This window comes from Amblyraja radiata, chromosome 3 (assembly GCF_010909765.2).
Source record: "Amblyraja radiata isolate CabotCenter1 chromosome 3, sAmbRad1.1.pri, whole genome shotgun sequence".
NCBI lineage: Eukaryota > Metazoa > Chordata > Chondrichthyes > Rajiformes > Rajidae > Amblyraja > Amblyraja radiata.
In genome coordinates, this window is record NC_045958.1 from 17,132,796 (window position 1) to 17,154,709 (window position 21,914).

The following is a 21,914-nucleotide window of genomic DNA, read 5'->3' on the forward strand; positions in this document are numbered from 1 at the left end:
GTATTCTCTTGATCTGAATTCTAATTCATGTTTTCAGAATCTTCATGTTATAAATTTCATCGCTTGGGAGCACAATTTAATAATATCTATATCATGACAGGAATGTGTCCACAATTAGAAGATCAGATAAATCAGGAAGATTTATGAGAATGTTGCCAGTTCCCGAGGGCCTAGTAACATAGAAAATAGGTGCTGGAGTAGGCCATTTGGCCCTTTGAGCCAGCACCACCATTCAAAATGATCATGGCTGATCATTCAAAATCAATACCCCGTTCCTGCTTTTTCCACATATCCCTTGATTCCTTTAGCCCTAAGAGCTAAACCTAATACTTCTGTCCCACTTAGAAAACCTGAACGAAAACATCTGGAGACTTTGCGCCCCACCCAAGGTTTCCGTGCAGTTCCCAGAGGTTCCCGGAGGTTTTTGCCAGTCTCCCTACCTGCTTCCACTATCTGCAATGTCCGGCAACCACCTGCAACCTCCGGGAACGCACGGAAACCTTGGGTGGGACGCAACGTCTCCAGAGGTTTCCGTTCAGGTTTCCTAAGTGGGACAGGGGCATAAGGTGGCCGACTAGGAAAAGGGGAGATGCAGCGAGACCTGGGTGTCATGGTACACCAGTCATTGAAAGTGGGCATGCAGGTGCAGCAGGCAGTGAAGAAAGCGAATGGTATGTTAGCTTTCATAGCAAAAGGATTTGAGTATAGGAGCAGGGAGGTTCTACTGCAGTTGTACAGGGTCTTGGTGAGACCACACCTGGAGTATTGCGTACAGTTTTGGTCTCCAAATCTGAGGAAGGACATTATTGCCATAGAGGGAGTGCAGAGAAGGTTCACCAGACTGATTCCTGGGATGTCAGGACTGTCTTATGAAGAAAGACTGGATAGACTTGGTTTATACTCTCTAGAATTTAGGAGATTGAGAGGGGATCTTATAGAAACTTACAACATTCTTAAGGGGTTGGACAGGCTAGATGCAGGAAGATTGCTCCCGATGTTGGGGAAGTCCAGGACAAGGGGTCACAGCTTAAGGATAAGGGGGAAATCCTTTAAAACCGAGATGAGAAGAACTTTTTTCACACAGAGAGTGGTGAATCTCTGGAACTCCCTGCCACAGAGGGTAGTCGAGGCCAGTTCATTGGCTATATTTAAGAGGGAGTTAGATGTGGCCCTTGTGGCTAAGGGGATCAGAGGGTATGGAGAGAAGGCAGGTACGGGATACTGAGTTGGATGATCAGCCATGATCATATTGAATGGCGGTGCAGGCTCGAAGGGCCGAATGGCCTACTCCTGCACCTAATTTCTATGTTTCTATGTTTCTATAACTCTCTCTTGAAAACATTCAGTGAATTCGCCTCCACTGCATTCTGTGGCAGAGAATTCCACAGATTCACAACTCTCTGGGTGAAAAAGTTTTTCTTCATCTCAGTTCTAAATGGCCTACCCCTTATTCTTAAACTGCGTCTGAGCTCTGAGGATAGGTTGGGCAGGCTAGGACATTATTCCTTAGAGCGGTAGAGGCTGAGAGGTGATCATATAGAGGAGTATTTAATCATGGCGGGAATAGATAGGGTGAATGTGTGAATTCTTCTTCACAAGGTAGAGAAACCAAGAACAAGAGGGCTTAGGTTTAAGGTGAGAGAGGAAAAATGTAATAGGAGGCTGAGGGACAAGTTTTTCATGCAAAGAATGGTGAGTATATGGAACAAGCTGTCAGAGGAAGTAGTTGAGGCAGATAAAATAACAATATTTCATTTGGACAGGTTCATGGATATGAAAGGTTTGATCCAAACGTGGGTAAATAGGACTAGGTTAAATGGGGCATCTTGGTGGGCTGGACGAGTTTGACCGAAGGGTCTGTTTCCGTCCTCTGTAACTCTTATCTGCAGAGCTGAGGAGGGATCTAACATTTAACCGATTATACATGATTCAAAATATCACTTTAAAAATATTCTCTGACAGAAAACAACTCAATCAAATATGGTCAAGTTAAAGAAAAATCACTCTATAATCTTTGGAATCTATCCAAATTTAAACAGAAATCATTGCCAGCTGTTTCGTTTGGATTTAGTGCAGCTGGTGGAGGTCCAAGTTACCAAACTAAAATTCCTAAAGTAATTATTCTTCAACAACCTCTGTGAAAATTCAAAGTAAAATGAAACCATTTAGCCACGTAATTTTTTGCTATGATTAATGTAACCAAGTTAAACAAATTGGGTCAAGATAAAAAAAAAAAGAAACTGATTAGCCATTGTTATTTAAATTTGTACATATTCTTTAGGAAGGCATATTATATTGGGGAGGAACATTTTTTTAAATTGGGTTAAGTTTTTGTTCTTAACTCTTCCAAGGCCGGAATGCTTACATCCGAGTGCATCAGAAAGTTGGAGATCAAAAGTTGAAAACTTGTCTCGTGATTATTTCAGTGCCGTCACAATCCATTGAAACCTTCTGCATGTTTGTAAATTACAGCAGGACATGGTACAAAGGGCCTTTTAGTTACAGTGCTTAAAATATAGAGTTATCGTTCAATACTTGCCATTGGAAAATAATTTTCATCAGTTTTTATACTGTAATGAGTCTTAGCATATTATATGTTAACATATATTTCAGATTAATGTTTCTCATGAAAAAAAATAGAATAGCTTTTATGCTCTGTTCCTTACATAGGACTGATCACCAACCTTTTTATTAAAATGTTCACACAGCTCTAAATCAATTTATCTCGTAATCTAAAGACTGAAAGCAGAGGACCTGGTATAAATAATATTGGTGGTGACAATAACCATTGTATCAAAAGTGTTCTTTGACTTTAGTCGATTGACTAACTGCTCCCTAGGCTGCCCAATGTTTATAGGAAGTTCCAGAGTTAGTCTCTGCAGAGCTCTTAAACTAAGCATCTTGTCTGGAGTTCCTTGGAATGATCAATAAGACAATGTTCACTGCACTGCACTTGTAAGTCCTCATCAAAAAACGTCGTCACGTTATTGAAACATGATTTAGGATGGACAGTGCAATGCTGATTATGGTGGATCCAAATTCTGGTGAATCCTATGCCTTAGAATCCCACCAGTGTTTTAGCAATCACCAATGGCCAAGCTCACTGGTTTGTAATTCCTCATCTTGCCCCTGCAGCTCTACTGAAATAGAGGTACAACATTAGCCACACTCCAGTCTTCTGCTACTCTCCCTTGGCCAAAGATGATGCTTATAAATCTGTCAATGCTTCACCAATTTCTTCCCTTGCTTTCCACAACATCCAAGAATATACTTGGTCAGGCCCAGGGAATATCCAGCTTACTATTCATCATGAGGTGCGGTAGGAGACTGGTGATGGCACATACTATCACAGGCAGCTTTGATACCCTGCAGTTTTCGGGCCATTGTTAGAGGTCTACAGTGGACGTAATCTCCCTGGCCCTGAACTCGTCTCTGGAACACCAAGATAATAAAGACTCCAATGTTAGACCTATTTATTGGCTATTGCTCTGCCATCAACACCATAATCCCATCAAAACACATCTCCAAACTCCTGAACCTAGGAATCAGCAACCCTCTCTGCCATTGGAATCAAACTTCTGACCCATTGACGATAGGTGACACCACCTCCTCCACAATAACTCTCAACACCAATGCCCCACAAGGATGCCTTTTCGGTTCCAAATACCAATCCTTTTAGGCTTATGACTTTACGGCCACATTTGGCTCTAATTCCATTTACAAAGTTTGCAGATGACACCACTGTGGTGGGCTGAATCATGAACAATAATGAGACAGAGCACATGAAGGAGGTAGAGAACTTAGTGACATGGTGTCAGGACAATAGGCTCCCTCAAAATATCCATGATGGAATAACTCGTTATTGACCAGGAAGCATGGTGAAGTACATGCCCCATTCAGCATCAATGGTGGAAAGGGTTGAGGGCTTGGAGTTCCTTGGAGTTAATATTGACATTGATCTGTTGTAGTGCAACCACATTAATGTGACTGCTAAGAAGACGCTACTCTCTGAGCAGACTGAGAGAATTCAGCATGTCTCCAGTGTCATAGAGTCATAGAGTGATACAGAATGTAAACAAGCCCTTTGGCCCAACTTGCCCACACCGGCCAACCTATCCCAGTTACACCAGTCCCACCTGCCTGTGTTTTGTCCATATCCCTCCTAACCTGTCCTATCCATGTAGCTGTCCAACTGTTTCTTGAACATTGGGATAGTCCCTGTCTCAACTACCTCCCCTGGCAGCTTGTTCCATACACGCACCACCCTTTGTGTGAAAAAGTTACCCCTCAAGTTCTTAATAAATCTTTTCCCCTTCACATTAAATCTATGTCCTCCAGTGAATCTTACACATTTCTATAGATGTGCCATAGAAAACATACTGTCGGGTTGCATCATAGCTTGGTTTGGGAACAGCTCTGCCTAAGATCACAAGTAATTGCAGGGAGTTGCAAATGTTCAGCTGAACACCTTCGCTCAGTCCCCATGGGCCTACCTTATCTCCCGGTTGCCAAAAACACTTTACTTCCCCTTTGAGGAAAAGCACCTCATATTCTGCTTGGGTAATTTACAACCCAATGGTATGAATATTGATTTCTCTAACCAACAAAAACTCATATGTCAGGCTGCTAGTCATTGACTACAGCTCGGCATTTAATACAATCATCCCCTCCAAGCTGGTTACCAAACTCTCAGAACTGGGTCTCTGTGCATCCCTCTGCAATTGGACCCTCGACTTCCTCATTCACAGACCACAGTCTGTTTGTATTGGTGGAAATGTGTCAGCCTCGATAATGATCAGCACGGGAGCACCTCAAGGCTGCGTGCTCAGCCCCCTGCTGTACTCACTCTATACTCATGACTGCATAGCCGGTCATTGTGCGAACTCCATCATCAAGTTCGCTGATGACACCACTGTTGTGGGACGTATCGCTGATGGAGATGAGTCAGAGTATAGAAGTGAGATCGACCGTTTGACCAAATGGCGCCAACACAATAACCTGGCTCTCAACACCAGCAAAACCAAGGAACTGATTGTGGACTTTGGAAGGGGTAGGATGGGGACCCATAGTCCCGTTTATATCAACGGGTCGATGGTGGAGAGGGTCAAGAGCTTCAAATTCCTGGGGGTGCTTATCTCTGAAGATCTTTCCTGGTCCGAGAACACTGATGCAATTATAAAGAAAGCACATCAGCGCCTCTACTTCCTGAGAATATTATGGAGAGTTGGTATGTCAAGGAGGACTCTCTCGAACTTCTACAGGTGCACAGTAGGTTCGGCAACTTGAGCGCCCGGGAGCGGAAAAGACTGCAAAAAGTTGTAAACACTGCCCACTCCATCATCGGCTCTGACCTCCCTACCATCAAAGGGATCTATCGCAGTCGCTGCCTCAAAAAGGCTGCCAGCATCATCAAGGATCCACACCATCCTGGCCAATCACTCATCTCCCCGCTGCCTGAAATCTTTTCAACGAAAGGAATTTCATTGTCCTATCTGGGACACATGACAATAAACTCTCTTGAATCTTGAATCTTGACTCAAGTATGCCCTCTCACTCCATCTCTCCCCCACCCGTCATCGTATTAGCTTCAAGGCCGTCTTGTCATTGTCTGTAACTCGTTCTCACCTGGGCCACAGCCAACAATGGCCTTTTCCCTTGATCACCGATACTTTTTTGAATATCTTTAATTCATTTGTTCTATATCTCTCAATATCACCGTCTATATCTCTCATTTCCCTTTCCTCTGACTCTCAGTATGAAGAAGGGTCTCGACCTGAAGCGTCACCTATTCCTTTTCGCCTGAGATGCTGCCTAACCCGCTGAGTTACTCCAGCTTTTTGTGTCCATCTATAGTCAAAGTCTTGTCCCACCCCAATCATTCCTTCTTTGCCCTGCTCCTGTCTGGTATAACCATACACAAACTTGAAAGCACGAATCACCAGACTCAGGGATAGCTTCTTCCACATTGTTATCAGACTTCAGAACAGTCTTTTCATAAGCTAAGGTTACTGTTCGATTCACATCTATCACATTGTGGGCGTTGGACATTGTCTAAGGAACTGATGTACTACAATGTGCTACAATGCTGTGAACTATATTGTGCTTTTGGTATCTTCCCCATTGCTCCTTATGTAGCAATGTTACAAAATTTTGAGATTTAAAAAATCAAGTCTGTAATTTATCCCATCAGATAAAGCATAAAAATAAGTTTAATTTGACACCTAATTCACTTTCATATCTCAAGTATTTAAAAAGTTATGGCCATTTTCATACTGGGAAATGAGCATCTTGTTCCCTATTGATTTTCTATGGACATAACAAAAAAGCTGTGATCGTGAACAGTCAAAAGCCCATAACTTTCTTAAAAATTAAGAGAACTGAATGAAATTTTCAGTTATCATAGATTGAAGCATTCTGAAACAAATATAAAATAATCTTACTTGGATGACCTGAAATTAAAGCATATAATTAGTTAGTTACCTAATTGTAGCTAATTTCAGACTTCAATTACTAGATCTAAACATCTATCCATTTCTTAATAAATGATGAACATTTTTAAATAGCCTAAATGTCCAAATAATATTCACAAATAATTCACAATAAAACATGATTTTTAAATCTCATTTACATTAATTTATAGGCCAAATGGAAGGAATTTAGTGTTAAAATTGTTGTAAATAAAAGCCCATTTTAAATCAGCTTTCCAGTGGGTCCCTGTGGAACGCGCTGGTTTAGAACGTTCACATTGCGGTAGATTTGTGCCCCCAAATGCCCAGAAAAATACTGCGGGATATAATGGGCCCAAATTGAGCTACTTGCAATATTAAACTTTGTATAAAGGGATCTTTAGAAGCCCTTTTTAATGTAAAAATATACAACCTAACTTCTGCTATTTGCTTTATAAGACCCTGTGGTTGCTGGCGGTCGCGGGTTTAGAGATTGATTTTTAAACTACTATAACTATTATTCAAGGCCTTTAAACCTAATAATAGCTTTTGCGACGGGGTCTTCCAGCGATTTTTCGTTAATAATTAACTAGGCTGAACATTTTCGATTGGAACAGCTTAGAGAAAATCGCGTTTTAAACCCGCCCCCTCTAAACGGCGCCAAAATCGCGCACACTTGCAGCGACAGATTTTCAACGACGCTTCAGGTAGGCTTTGCAACATACCTACCTTATGTACTTAAATTTGAACTGATTGTATCTACGTATGCTTTATCTGATCTGTTTGGATAGCAGGCAAAACAAAGCTTTTCACTGTACCTCAGTGCAAGTGACAATAATAATCCTAACTTAAATCTAAGCCTTCTTTGGAATCATTTTTACTCTATCCTGCTGTCCAGCAGAATCAGATAAGGTGCCAGCAATTGGCTGCTGCTGCTATTTACACTGAGAGGCTATATCCACCAACAGAATCCCAAATTGTTTACTTGTTTAAGATAGGGGTAGCCACAGGGGACTCCTGTAATACCTGCCTACCTCTCCTAGATGTCATCTACCTGGCTGAACCTCTAGAGTGACTGCCTCTACACTATTTCTAACTTGTGAGCTCTTCAGTGTGTCCAGCTGCTGCTCGAACTGATCCAAGAGTAGCTGTAGCTGGACACAATACCTGGGAATGACGTTGCCAGGGTCACTTGACTTCTCCCTGATTTCCCACATTTGATGGGAGGCCGTACCACTTCACTGACTGACATTGCTCCCCCAAAAATGAAACTGGATTAAAAGGAGGAAAACATACTTTTTCCTTATCTCGTTGCTGCTCATCCTCCTCTGAAGCCGGAATTCACCAAAACCCTGCATTTGGATCTCAAAGCAACTCTTCTCAAAATGGTTGCTTCAAAATGGCCACTCCATAGAGCCTGCCCCCTTTGACTGGTTCTCATCTCCGGCCACTGTTGTTTAAATGTTCCTGCATTCCTCCTTCCTGCTGCTCATGCTGCACTCAGCATTACATTTAAATTAAAATCTTTTTTATTTAGTTTTTAGGACATATCAAAGTGCAAAGTTGTCTATTTGTTACAGACAGAGTGTACGAAAAGAATAAATAAAAAACAATTTATGCTAACATATAACAAGACAACAACAATAAAAGAAAAATGAGATACCAAAAATATCCCCTCCCCAGTCACTGCCAGTGAGCATATACAAATATCAGCCTGTCACAACAATAATCCACGATAAATGAATGGGTAGACTGTTAAACTGTTAAACTGTGCTTGATGATCAAGCATTTATAAAGCATTAAATTTAAAGAAAATAGCCTTGCTAAAATTCATGTAGACTACAAAATACATATTGCCCTCACCAACTTCAACCTCAATCTTAATCAGTATGGATTGGCAACAACACCTCCTCTTCACTGACTATCAATACAAGGGATACCGCAAGGCTTTGTTCTCAGTCTGCTGCTCTACTCTCTCCATACCCATCACTGTGTATCCAAACAGCTCCAATGCCATCTTTAAATTCGCAGCCAATACCACTGCTGATGGACAAATAACAGGTAATGATGAAGAAACAAGGAACAGCAAATGCTGGTTGATGAAAAAAGAGACACAGTGCTGGATTAACGTAATGGGTTGGGCAACATTTCTGGAGAACATAGATAGGTGACGTTTCAGGTCGGGTCCCTTCTTTAGAACGTTTCGGATATGAAGAAGAGTCCCGTCCCGAAACATTACCTATCGATGGTCTCCAGAGATGCTGCCTGACCCACTGAGTTAATCCAGCACTGTGTGTCTTTTTTTTACTAGTCAGAATACAGGATGGAGATCAATGATCTGATTGAATAATGCCACAACTCACCATTGGCAAACCCAAGGCGCAGATTAAATGTGTAGGAAGGAACTGCAGATGCTGGTTTAAACCGAAGATAGACACAAAATTCTGGAGTAACTCAGCGGGTCAGGCAGCATCTCTGGAGAGGAATGGGTGATGTTTCAGGTCGAGATCCTTTTTCAGAGTCTGAAGAAGGGTCTCAACCCAAAACATCACCCATTCCTTCTCTCCAGAAATGCTGCCTGTCCCGCTGAGTTACTCTAGTATTTTGTGTCTGTCCAAGGAGCAGATTGTTGATTTCAGGAAGGGAAAGCTAAGGGATTGTACACCTGTCTTCATTGGTGGGCAGCAGTGGAGAGAGTCAACAACTTCAAGTTCCTGGGTGTACCTATGTCTGATGATCTGTCCTGTGCCAAACACATTGATGCAATCACAAAGCAAGTTCTCCAATGCCTCTACTTCCCAAGAAGTTTGAGGAGATTTGGCAGGTTACCATATACTCTATCAAACTTCTACAAATGTACGTTAGAGGACATATCCATTAATTGCTTCATGGCCTGGTTCAGCATTTTAAACAGCCAAGAACAAAGTAAACTTCGGAAAGTGGTGACATTGTCCTGTCCATCACAGATATTGATATCCCCACCATCGAAGGGATCTACAGGAAGAGCTGCTTCAAATATCATCAAAGACCCAAACCACCATGCCACGCTATCATTTGTTTCTACCATCGGGAAGAAGATACCTGAAAACCATGACCTCCAGGTTCAAGAACAGCATCTTTCCTTCAACTATCAGGCTCTTTAACCATTCCGCACTTCCCTAACCACCACCCAACCTCAGCACCAAACTACTATGGTCTTTTGTGTAGGAAGGAACTGCAGATGCTGGTTTAAATCAAAGATAGACACAAAATGCTGGAGTAACTCAGCGGGACAGGCAGGATCTCTGGAGAGAAGGAATGGGTGACGTTTTGGATCGAGACCGTTCTTCAGAATCGCAGAATCTCTGAGGAAGGGTCTTGACCCGAAACATCATCCATTCCTTTTCTCCAGAGATGCTGCCTGTCCTGTTGAGTTACTACAGCATTTTGTGTCTATCTTCTCTGGTAATTTTATAGGTTGCACTATGTACTTTGGCTTGCACTATTATGGTCTGGTTACTTCGTATAACTGATAACTAATTATACTATGTGTATAAAAGTATTTACTTGTTGTGATAATTGCCTGTAAAAGCTGCAGCAAGTTAGAATTTCTTTGTTTGGTTCCCCATGCATAAAATAATTTAAAACCGTTGACTCTTGTTATCTCCTTATAGAATTCAATTAATTTGGTTAGACATGACCCCTCCTGAACACATCTTTGGAAAATCCCCCTGATGGAATTGTGCCTTTCTGAATGAGGATTTATTTGTCCTTTAGAACTGAGTCTTAGTAATTTTCCGATCACCAAATTTAAACGAGCTCATCGGTAATTAAATGACCAATTCTCTCTATCTCCCCTCTCCCACCTCCCCACCATTTTAAACAATGGTACTGTTGTGTATGAAAATATGAATAGCATATTTAATGTCTTGCGCATTTGTACGCTTGCGCGGTAGAGACTCTAGATGGCGATTTCAATGCAAGAAACTTGTTAAGTACCTGTGTGTTCCGATTCTTATTTTAAATCCTTTTCCAGCGCAAATACATAACAAATTGGCGACGACGATGTCGGTTCCGTTAGCAGGAACAGAACAATGATCGATTTGAGGTATTCCCAAGATCAAAAAGAAAGTTAAAGAAGAGTTTGTATTTGGCGCAACAAGTTGGAACGGCACCAGCAAAACGGCAAGAAAATGTCAGAACGGGAACGTAAGATTGCCAGGCAACAAGCAGTGCTGTATCGGGGCAGCACAGCTCACCGAATAGCGCAGCTGGAAGCTAGAAGCCTAACCAGCAGAACAGCGATGGTGTCTGCTTACCTGAAACGCCACCGACGACAAAGCCGAGTCTCCGAGAGCCAGCGCCGGTGAAAACATAAGAACACATCGGTAAGCGGTGCAGCTCTGATGCGGTCAACTTACCTAGCCGGAGGTCTACTGTGTTGCCAGCCATTCGTAGCGTAAACAGCCAAACCAGCCCGGGAAGCCAGCAAAGCCAGCCCGTGAAGCAAGCAAAGCCAGCCCGTAAAGACAGCCCGATAGGTCGCCGAGGCACCGGAGTCCAGAGACAGTCAAGTCGGACCGGTGAATTCCTCTCAGCAAAAAGCTGGACTTTATGAATTTATTGTATTGTTCATTGATAACAATAATTTAGAGGATATATGTGTGCATTGCATGTATATGGCTTGAAATATATTAGTATATTATTATATTAGTATATAATTAATAGTGTTATGTTGGAATAAATCGATTATTATATTAGTATATTATTATATTGGTAAATTAGTATAAATCGATTACTATAAGATAATTATTAGTAGTGAATTTACTGGATAACTGCTCAGTGTTGTAAAGGAATTAAGTCCATTGTTGAGAACACTGTGTAAGAGGACAGCACATTGTGTACCTGAATAACAATAGTGTAGCCATGGCTAATTCAATTGTAGGGAATGTGCCCCAGTTAGAATCTGGTTATTCTTTTGAGGAATGGACCGAAGTCTTAGAGACCTGGGTCACTTCAAATTATATCACAACAGAAGAGAAGAAAAGAGCATTGTTCCTTACAGGTTTAGGAAGCAAAGGTTATCACATCCTATGTGGGTTGCTGCAGCCAGCGAAGCCCGCTAGTAAAACGTACGAGGAATGTAAGTACGAGGCATTAATTGCTCATTTCTCGCCAAAACCAACAGAAATAGGGGGCGCCGTCCTGTTTTTTGGCTGTTTTTTCATCTCTCATTTTGAATTTTTAGTTAGTTGAGTTTTTGTTTTTTCGGAGTTCTAGTCTTTTTTATGTGGGGGTGGGGGTGGGGGGGGGAGGTGGGGGGGGGGGGCGAAGGGGGAAACTGCATTCTAGGGTCCCTACCTGGTTGGAGAGGCGCCTTTTCTCCAGGCTGCACCTTCGATCCTCGCGGCCTACCAGCTGGCCTGGAGCGGCGTTTCCTGAGGGGACCGGCCAGAACCTTGGCTTCGGTGGCGGCGCAGCGCTGGAGCGCTATCGTGGAGCGGGCGATGCCTTGCCCGGGTTGCCGCGCTGGGATTCCGGTGAGCTGAAGACCGCCGATGAAACATCGCGGAGCTGCGGGACTGTGGAGCGGCCAGCCGTGGGCGGTGGCGCTGAACTTTACATCAGGAGCCTGGAGCTCCATCCAGCGCGGCCTGTCGGCTTCGGAAGCCGCGGTCTCGAGTAAGGAGGCGGCCGTTCCAGGTTTCCCAAGCCGCTGAGAGGATTCTCCCGACGCCGGAGCACCATCACCCGGCGAGAACGGCCTGGAACATCGGGCCTCCATAAAGGCGACTGCGGAGGCCAAAATAGGCCGGACTATGGGTGGACATGGGGATAGGGACTGGACTTTGTGCCTTCTCTCATAATAGGAACCATTGTGGGGGGATGTTTTTTATGTTAAATGTCTTTATTATTGTTATGTTGTTTTCTTTTTCATGTGCTGCAATGGCAATACACATTTCACTACACCAATTGGTGTATGTGACTAATAAAGAACCTTTGAACCTTTGAACCTTTGAAATAGAGCAAAGATATCGGTTTTATACATGCAACGCAAGCAAATGAAACAATCCCTCAGTTCCTAGCAAAGCTTCAACAGTTAAGTGAGGGGTGTAATGTTAAGGAACTGGAGAAAATGCTAAGGGATAGATTGGTGGTAGGATGTGCAGGTATTAACATCCAGCGAAAACTGTTGAGTACACCAACATTAATCTTCGAGAACGATGTCGATATTGCGACAGCGATGGAGGTTGCTAAACAAGACCCAGAGCAGATCAAGAAGATCGAAAGGCCTCAAGATGATTTTACCTCCGTCCTTCAGCTTCAAAGGAAGGAGCCTGGACTAAAGAAGACAAGGAGTCCACCCAGAGACAAGGTTCAATACTCCAAGAAGTGCTGGAGATGTGGCGGCAGCCATGAGCCAGCGACGTGTATATTCCGAGCTGGTAGGTGCTTCAGATGCTCAGGAACGGGCCACACCCAAAGCCAGTGTGATGCTGTTAGAGCTAACCAGCAGAGGAGACAATTCCAGAAAAAAGCAAACCGCTTGGAAGAGAGTGATTCGGATTCATCAAAGGATCGTATGAGCCATTTGGAAGACAAATCAATTTACAAGTTGTCGAACTTTGACCCGTGTACAACCACTTTGATAGTGAATGGCAGGGAGTTACAACTGGAAGTCCATGGACCATCGTACCAGAAGAAGTCTTCAAAAAACTTGGTCAGGACAGACTAGATCCCTGTAGCCTCAAGCTGAAATCCTACACAGGCGAGAAGGTTGACATCTACAGACAAGCAGTGGTCCAGGTACAGCTTTAAGCTCACAGCAAGCCAGAAACGCTGACCCTAGTGGTAGTAATGAAAGGTGCAAGCCTATTGGGAAGAGACTGGTTGAGGAAGTACCCTGGATTGCTGTCAAATCTAGTCAGCCAGAACATGCCGGGTCCAAGCCTAAGTCCACCGAGCAGTATACACAGTTTGCAAGAGGCCATGAGCTCAGTACTGAACAAACTTCTGAAAGAGCTTCAGAGAGGGACGAACCTCTAGCCCATAGTGATAACACAACATCACAACCAGAACCACAACCAGAGCCTGGTATCGCAGATAACATGCAAAGTCCAACTCAGACAGAGAGACGCAGGACTAATAGGACTAAAAGGACACCTAAACGATTTGAGGATTTTGTTCTTTATTAATGAAAACACAAAAAGCAATGTGTAATGTATTTGGTTTGCCACACCAAGCTTAAGGAAGATGGGTGGAATGTAACAATCAGAAGGTGCCAAGTTTATGCATGATTATTATGGTTATGATGATGTAATTGTAAGATGACTTTAATAATACAACTTGGGAACAGTGTATTAGTCAATAATATTTGGGGTAAAAGATCATATACCGTGAAGGTAAAATTGTGTTATCTGCCTCCAAGTTGAAGGGGGAGGAGTGTTGTGTATGAAAATATGATTAGCATATTTAATGGCATGCGCGGGAGAGACTCTAGATGGCGATTTCAATACAAGAAGCTTGTTAAGTACCTGTGTGTTCCGAGTTTTATTTTTAAGTCTGTGTCCAGCGCAAATACATAAGAGGTGCAATGATGGCAGCCTTCAATTCTCCAGCACTACTCGTAGCCAGAGACGTTTGAATAAAATATAGTCAGAGGTTCTGCATTGTCCTTCCTTTTAATTATTTGGAAAATATTTCATCTACTCTGGCAAAGATATCGAATTCCTTCATACCTCAGGTGACTTTGTGTGGATGACAGGAAGAAAGCTTTCAAGATATAGATGTTTTAGTCACATGATTAACTATGGACACTCCCAGACTTACGTAATAAGTGACTTGCGTAAACTCGTATGTACTGTATGTAAACAATTTTGGCAGTTTGTAATTTCCACAACACTGTACGATCATCCAAGTTTACATCGAAACAAGCTGGCAATGGCGGTGGTGCTTACCCAGAAGGCCACACGCTGCAGAGATTACCCCAACAGCGAGACCGAGCTCAAACTGCAATGGTGGCGGTGTTTACCCAGAAGGCCAGGCACATTAGAATGTGCCCTAGATTCAGCCGGACACTGATGAGAGTAATGCCCCTGTTCCACTTAGGAAACCTCTGGAGACTTTGTGCCCCACCCAAGGTTTCCGTGCAGTTCCCGGAGGTTCCCGGTGGTTTTTGTCAGTCTCCCTACCTGCTTCCACTACCTGCAACCTCCGGCAACCACCTGCAACCTCCGGGAACCGCACGGAAACCTTGGGTGGGGCGCAAAGTGTCCAGAGGTTTCCTTTCAGGTTTCCTAAGTGGGACAGGAGCATTACTACTCTCAGTGATGGACAGAAAGTGCTGTCGTAAATCAGTGGGCCAGGCAGTATCTCTGGAGAACATGGACAGGTGACATTTCAGGTTGAGATCCCTCTTCAAACTCAGTGAGTTATTTCAAGCAGGGGATGGGGATGGTGACTCTGACTTATGTTAAATCTGACTTGTGTAAGGGTTCACGGAATGTAACCCTTACGTAGGTAGGAGAGTGCCTGGACTACTCAATATTTGCATAAAGTTCCAGAGAAGTAGTGGAGTAGAAAGGACATGCCTTCTTTTGAAATCTTCGCATCTCACATATATTGCTTTGAACCTGTGCAAAAGGAATGTTGTGAGGCATTAGGAATCCACAGAGAACACAGTTGGGAGGTCATGTTGCAGTTGTATAAGACTTTGGTGAGACCGCATTTAGAGTATTGTGTTCAGTTCTGGGCACCATGTTATAGGGAAGATATTGTCAAGCTTGAAAGGGTTCAGAGAAGATTTACGAGGATGTTGCCAGGACTAGAGGGTCTGAGCTACAGGGAGAGGTTTAGTAGACTGGGTCTCTATTCCATGGAGCACAGGAGGATGGGGTGATCTTATAGAGGTTTATAAAATCATCAGAGGAATAGATCATGTGGATGCACAGTCTCTTGCACAGAATAGGGGAATCGAGAATCAGAGGACACAGGTTTAAGGTGAAGGGGAAAAGATTTAATAGGTAACTTTTTCACACAAAAGGTGGTGGGTGTATGAAACAAGCTGCCAGAGGAGGTAGTTGAGGCTGGGAGTATCCCAACATTTAACAATTAGACAGGTACATGGATAGGACAAGTTTGGAGGGATATGGACCAAGCGGAGGCAAGTGGGACTAGTGTAGCTGGGACATTGTTGGCCAGTGTGGGCAAGTTGGGCCGAAGGGCCTGTTTCCACATCGTATCACTCCATGACTCTATGATATATGCCATGCAGGTTTATTAAATCAAAACTCAAGAAGCCATCCTCCTTTAGCCCAAAAATAAAAGCCATTTGAATTTTGCAAAAGGAATATCTGAATTTGTTTTCCCATAATGAGAATGGATCGACCACTGCACGCTCAAGTGCACATGATGCATATTGATTTAACTGTGTATATAAATTTCCTTCCAGCAGACACTCTTGTGCTGGTGACATTTTTACACAAGATTACTGCCCATTTAAACACAATGTCCTAGAGCAGTGGTCACAAAAAAAAATTAAATTGCTTCAGTTTATCACAGCTCTGGATCATTGAAAGTGAACTTATTTGATGACTTTCCCTGAGGTATGTCAGTTTGAAAGCTTACATGCACCAGTGCTTGTACATTTGGAAAAGGTTATTTTTAAAGTCCATGAATAATGACAGGTATTCCTGCAGTTGGCGCAAAGCAGTTGGTGGTAGACCATAATTAAAATGCTTACTACATACTGCACACTTCATAAAGATATTGCTGATATTCGGTCACTGTCTCAAATTAACACAGGCAATGATGGAATAACTAATGGACCTGTCCCACTTAGGTGATTTTTCAGCGGACTGCCGCGACTGTCAAAGGAGAGGGAGGGTGGGAGAGGGGGGGAGAATGGGGGGAGAATGGGGGGAGAATGGGGGGAAGAAGGGGGGGGGGAAGGGAGGGAGAAGGAATGGAGCCAACTTTTAAGAAGCCAGACAACTTTTAATAAGCCAGAGATACATAGCTGTGAAGTTCGGTGGACATTTAACATTACCGATCGGTTATCCTTGGTTCTGAAAACTACTGCTTATGTTTTTTTTCCCCAATGAGTCAATGAAAATGCCATACCGGTCAGCAAAGGCCATTAACTAAAACTACCTACGACTACCTCGACTACCAGTAACTACATGGCGACCCCACTACAACTGCACCTACGAATACAGGATTATCGATTATCTCCATGGCGACCAATTTTCAACATTTGCGGCGACCATACTGAGGCCGCGACTAGTTCTCAGAAAGCGGGAACTCCTCACGACCATGAAGGAGACTCACCAGAGACCACCAGCGAACATGTGGCGACCATGTGGCGAGCGCAGAGTCTCCTGCACTCACCTAAAAAGTCGCCTAAGTGGGACAGGCCCATTCAAACACAAATTGGACAAAACTACATTTCCAACAACATGATCGAGTGGTCTATCGCTATTTAACATTTTGATTCTATGAAAAGCCATCAGGTGACGTGTAACTTACAAACGTTCAAGATTGCCAATAAAAAATATCTTCTGTGAACATTGTAAAAGTGATTTAAAATCTAATTTGATGGCCATTTCTTAACTGCACTGCTCAGATGAACTAATGTTTTTGTAATCCAAAAAACAGGTTTGACTTGTGATGAGCAAATTTGCCCCAAAATTTAAAACTATTATCATATAAAACAATTCATACATACTGCCTTCAATGTATTCAGGGGAGAGTTTGCTGAGAAAATTGCCTTGTGCAGTGAGACATAAGAGGCTTGTGCCTGTTCTCCAGCCAGAATGACACAGTTACCCTTTATCCTGTCACTTTTAGTGCTGTGTAGGAAGGAGCTGCAGATGGTGGTTTAAACAAACATAGAGACAAAATGCTGGATTAACTCAGCGGGACAGGTAGCATCTCTGGAGATGTTTCGGGTCGAGACCCTTCTTCAGACTCAAACCCTTTCTTCTGCTGGACTGCTGTGTTGACCATGATCACAGATTTTCCCTCTAAACAATGGTTCAGGTATTTCCATGTTGCTGAAGTATATATATTTTTTACTTACTTCATAACTAGTTGAACAGATAAGGTTGAACAGAGAAAGTAACGCATGCACAATCGTCAAAGGTGATTTCCATTCTCCTTTACAGCTTGCTATTTAATTCATAAAGACACCAAAAAAAAAAACATTTTTGCATATTGTGGAAATAGTATTGAGATCACATATGCAGCAAGAGTCGTTTTCATTTTGTACTTACTGCTGAGCAATATTTCAATTTGCACACCTGTATTACCATTTTGCACGTGTACATAATATATTTGTGGCTGTGATATTAATGAGTTATTCCCTCTCACATTTAGCAGTCAATACACTAAGAGCAAGATTCCTCTTTCAGTCCAACTGTAACTGTGGCCAATTAGTTAAGTAAGCACTTCATTCCTACTGCAGCATCTAATAAGCTAATGAAAGAGATGCTACATTCTTATTATGAAGAAATATTTAACAATTTTGTCAACTAGTAAAGTGTTCTTTCAAATTAGATTTATAGTTACAGTAATTAGCATTCAAGAAAATTCATATTTAGTGTTCTATGAACTTTGAAATTTCATTATACAGTTTAATTGATGTACTTTGATTTTCTACTGGAATCAAAAACCACCATAGTAACAAATGCTGTCACTCCTGGATGACAGGATATTATCAGTGAAATTTTGTGTTGCACAATAATATTAATAAGTGTTAGTCTAAGCTCCCCACTATAATTTATTCTTTCTCATCTGCACATTTAAAATGCTGGGTTCTACCTTTTGATATCCTGCATTGCCCATTTTATTTTTTTTAAAAAGCTCTAATAACCTGCCCATCAGCAGACTGAATAAAATGTTTCATTCACTCATCCTTAAGAGTGGGCGTCATTGACATGGCTTTATGTTTAACTCCTTTGTTTTCTGGCCCATCAGACTACTTTGTAGGCTAATTAAACAGCACTCTCACAGCTTACTAAATAGAGGAATACTTAGAGAAACAATGGCCCTGAAATCATTGGCTTGCTGCAGCGTGTTCAGGCTGTTGGCAATTATGGAGGAATTTCTGACTGTGCTAATATATACCAAGCTCCAAAGAAGAAGTGGTCAGGATGCAGAAATTATATTTAGTGCAGTCATACACACAAGAAAGAACCAAGACACAACACAATTTACACAAACATCCATCACAGCGCATCTCCTCCTCGCTGTGATGGAAGGCAAAGACTTATCTCTCCCCTGCACTCCCCATTCCCCTCCCGATGTCAGAGTCAAAGTCAAAGCCCCCGGCGGGCGATGGCAATTGTCCCGCGGCCATTAACGCCGCGCCGGGTGATGCAAGGCCACGCTCTGGGTCTTGGTGTTGGAGCCCCCGGTGGGCGCTAGCAAAGTCCCACAGCCATTCCAAGCCACGCCGGGCGATGATGTAAGGTCCCGCTCCAGGTACTCTTCAACCCCGCAACTCGAGCGGGTGAAGTCGCCGTTGCGGAACCCCCGCAAAGCGGTCTCCCAGCAGGGACCCGCGGGCTCCCGGTGTTCCTGTCTGCCAGACCTGCGGTAAGCCTACGAATCCCCGAGGTCGGGTCGCAGCAGCGCGCCACCACCGCTCCTCCCGCTCCGAACTCAGCCAGCTCCGCGATGGTGAGTAGGTCCGCAGCTCCGTGACTGGAGCCCCAGGTCGTTCCTGCTGGAGGCCGCTCCACGGTGCTAGGCCCCAACGACAACGGAGACCCGACAGAGAAAAGGTCTGGTTCTCCGTGCAGGGGAAAGATTTTTAAAAGTTTCCCCCACCCCCCGCCCCCCACGCACATACCCACACACATACACAAAAAAAAAAATAAAAACTACATTTTATTGGAACAACTAAACTTTGTTTTTGGATAGCACAACAAATTACCCTATACGATACATAAACCACTGCAGGATCGATCCTTGTATCTGCTTGGCCAAGCTCTTTAGCCTCGTGCAAGCAGAAACATTACAAACGGACACGCAGTCCCAAGCGCTCTTCCAGAAGATCAACAAAGGACCTTGTGGGCAAAGATCCTATAATGGAGCAATGGCTGACGTGTAGTACACAACGGAACGTGGGCCTTTTTTTCATCCATTTCCGTAACCCGACCCGACCCGACCCGACCCGACCCGCAGTGTAATCAACGTTGCGGGGGAACAGTTTGTGTTAATAAATTAAAATTCTGAAAATGAGGAGAAGAGTTTTCCCAAATAACTTTTATTTTTACGAGGATGTTTCTGTAACCGGCTTCCGTCTCCGCACTATTATCCTTTGGGATCTTTGGTGCGGAGACGGAAGTCGGTTACGGAAATGGGGCCGATAATTACCCATGGATCTGCCCATGACCGTACTACGTCTTTTTCGTCGAGTGGACTATCTTGCTCGCTATAGGATCTTTGCTTGTGGGGGTTGCCTTTTATAGGTCCCCAAACCTTGAGGGGCCGAACTACAGAAGAGTGGTCTATTTACAATCCAATGAAACATAACAAACTACAACAATACATTATCGACAGTTACACAGACCAATGACAAAATCTCCCTTACATTGTTGCAGGAAAAACTTCCCGAAGAAGCTAACAGAACTTGAACAATGCAACATTTACCCTGAAATCCAAACAAACCTGCCAGGGGCTTAACACTTTAACCGATCAACAAATGGCAGGGTAACTGTCTAGCAACCTAATTTACAATATGTACACTTAGTTTGCATTCATCCAATTAACTTCATGCATTTTACATTTCCCTGGATGTCTTCTGCAGAAATCCCATCCATCTGTCAATTGAATATGCAACACTGATCTGGGGCCCAGACTTACTGGCACCATTCAGAAGCTTGTCTTATTTCTACAGAGCACATTAAACTTGACCAAAATGGCCTAGCAATACATGAGTCCTTGCTAAAGTTTGATACCATGGCTGCTCGGTTTTAGCCAGGATTAACACTGTCTGTCCCGCTGAGTTACTCCAGCTTTTTGTGTCTACCTTTGACTAAATCCATTGGTCTGCAGCCCTAAACACTGGAAGAGAAAAATGAACCGTTGGAGGATCTTTGTAGATCAGTCAGCATGTATGGAGGCAAAGGTATGCTCAATATTTCAGGTTGATTCCATGCATCAGGATCCTGCAACAGGCGATGCACCTCTAACACTGTTGCAAGTAAGGTTTTGATTGTACCTGTACCTCATTGTAGTCACATATCCTCTGCTACAGCATCCTGCTGCTCCTCTTCCTCCAGCATGTATATCATTTAAAGTGAGGTCCCCATTGGCAAAGACATAATTGAGACTGGTAATTGTCTTGAAACACATTCATTTTCAGGGGTAATGCGCTGAGGAAAGGCTTCCAAAGCAGAACGGTGAAAAATCTTTCTGATACCTCCGGTGATCTCACACCCACTCCCAGTGCGGTATTGTCACAAATATCCCTTTGCCTCTACAGATGCTGCCTGACCTTCTGAGTTTTTCCAGCAGCTTGTTCTTTGCACCAGGTTGCAGCAACTGCAGTCTCTTGTGTCTTCCCACACCACGTCAACTTCCCACGTCTCTCTCCTGCTTTAAGAAACTCTGTCCTTTCAACCACTCTGTCAGTCAATGGTGGTAATTTCTGTTTCTTTGGTTCCTTGTCAATTTTTATTTGCCATTGTTTCTGTGAAAGTTGTTGGGCCACTTCACCACACTTTACAATGTTAAAGTTCTGCCTACATTCTGGACATTGCTGCTGCCATAGTTGAAACAGAAAGATGTTACTTATGTATAGAAATAAATTGCAGGCGTTGGTTTCACACCAAAGATAGACACAAAATGCTGGAGTAACTCAGCAGGTCAGGTGACGTCTCTGAAGGAAAGGAATAGGTACACCTCTAGTTTACCTCTCCCCTGACTCTCAGTCTGAAGAAGAATCTCAACTCAAAACGTCACCTATTTATTTTCTCCAGAGATGCTGTCTGACCTGCTGTGTTGCTCCAAGATGTTACTAATCTTCAATGCAATGTCCTTCACCTGCCATCCATCCTTGTGAATGCTGACCACTTTTCATAAGTCCCATTTATAAAGTGGATGGATGTGGTTAATGTGACAATACCGCACTGGGAGTGGGTGTGAGATCACCGGAGGTATCGGAAAGATTTTTCACCGTTCTGCTTCGGATGCCTTTCCTCAGCGCATTACCCCTGAAAATGAATGCGTTTCAAGACAATTACCAGTCTCAATTATGTCTTTGCCAATGGGGATCTCACTTTAAATGATATACGTGCTGGGGGAAGAGGAGCAGCAGGATGCTGTAGCAGAAGCTGCATTAATTATACAGCATTGGAAGAGATTCAGGACATCGTGACACTATCTATTCGGCACATGGACACAAGGATACAATGACTTTCTTCAGAAGGCTGCCTCTAAAGGCTTGTCTGGCAGTTGGAAGGAGCTCAGCTTTGTGCTCAG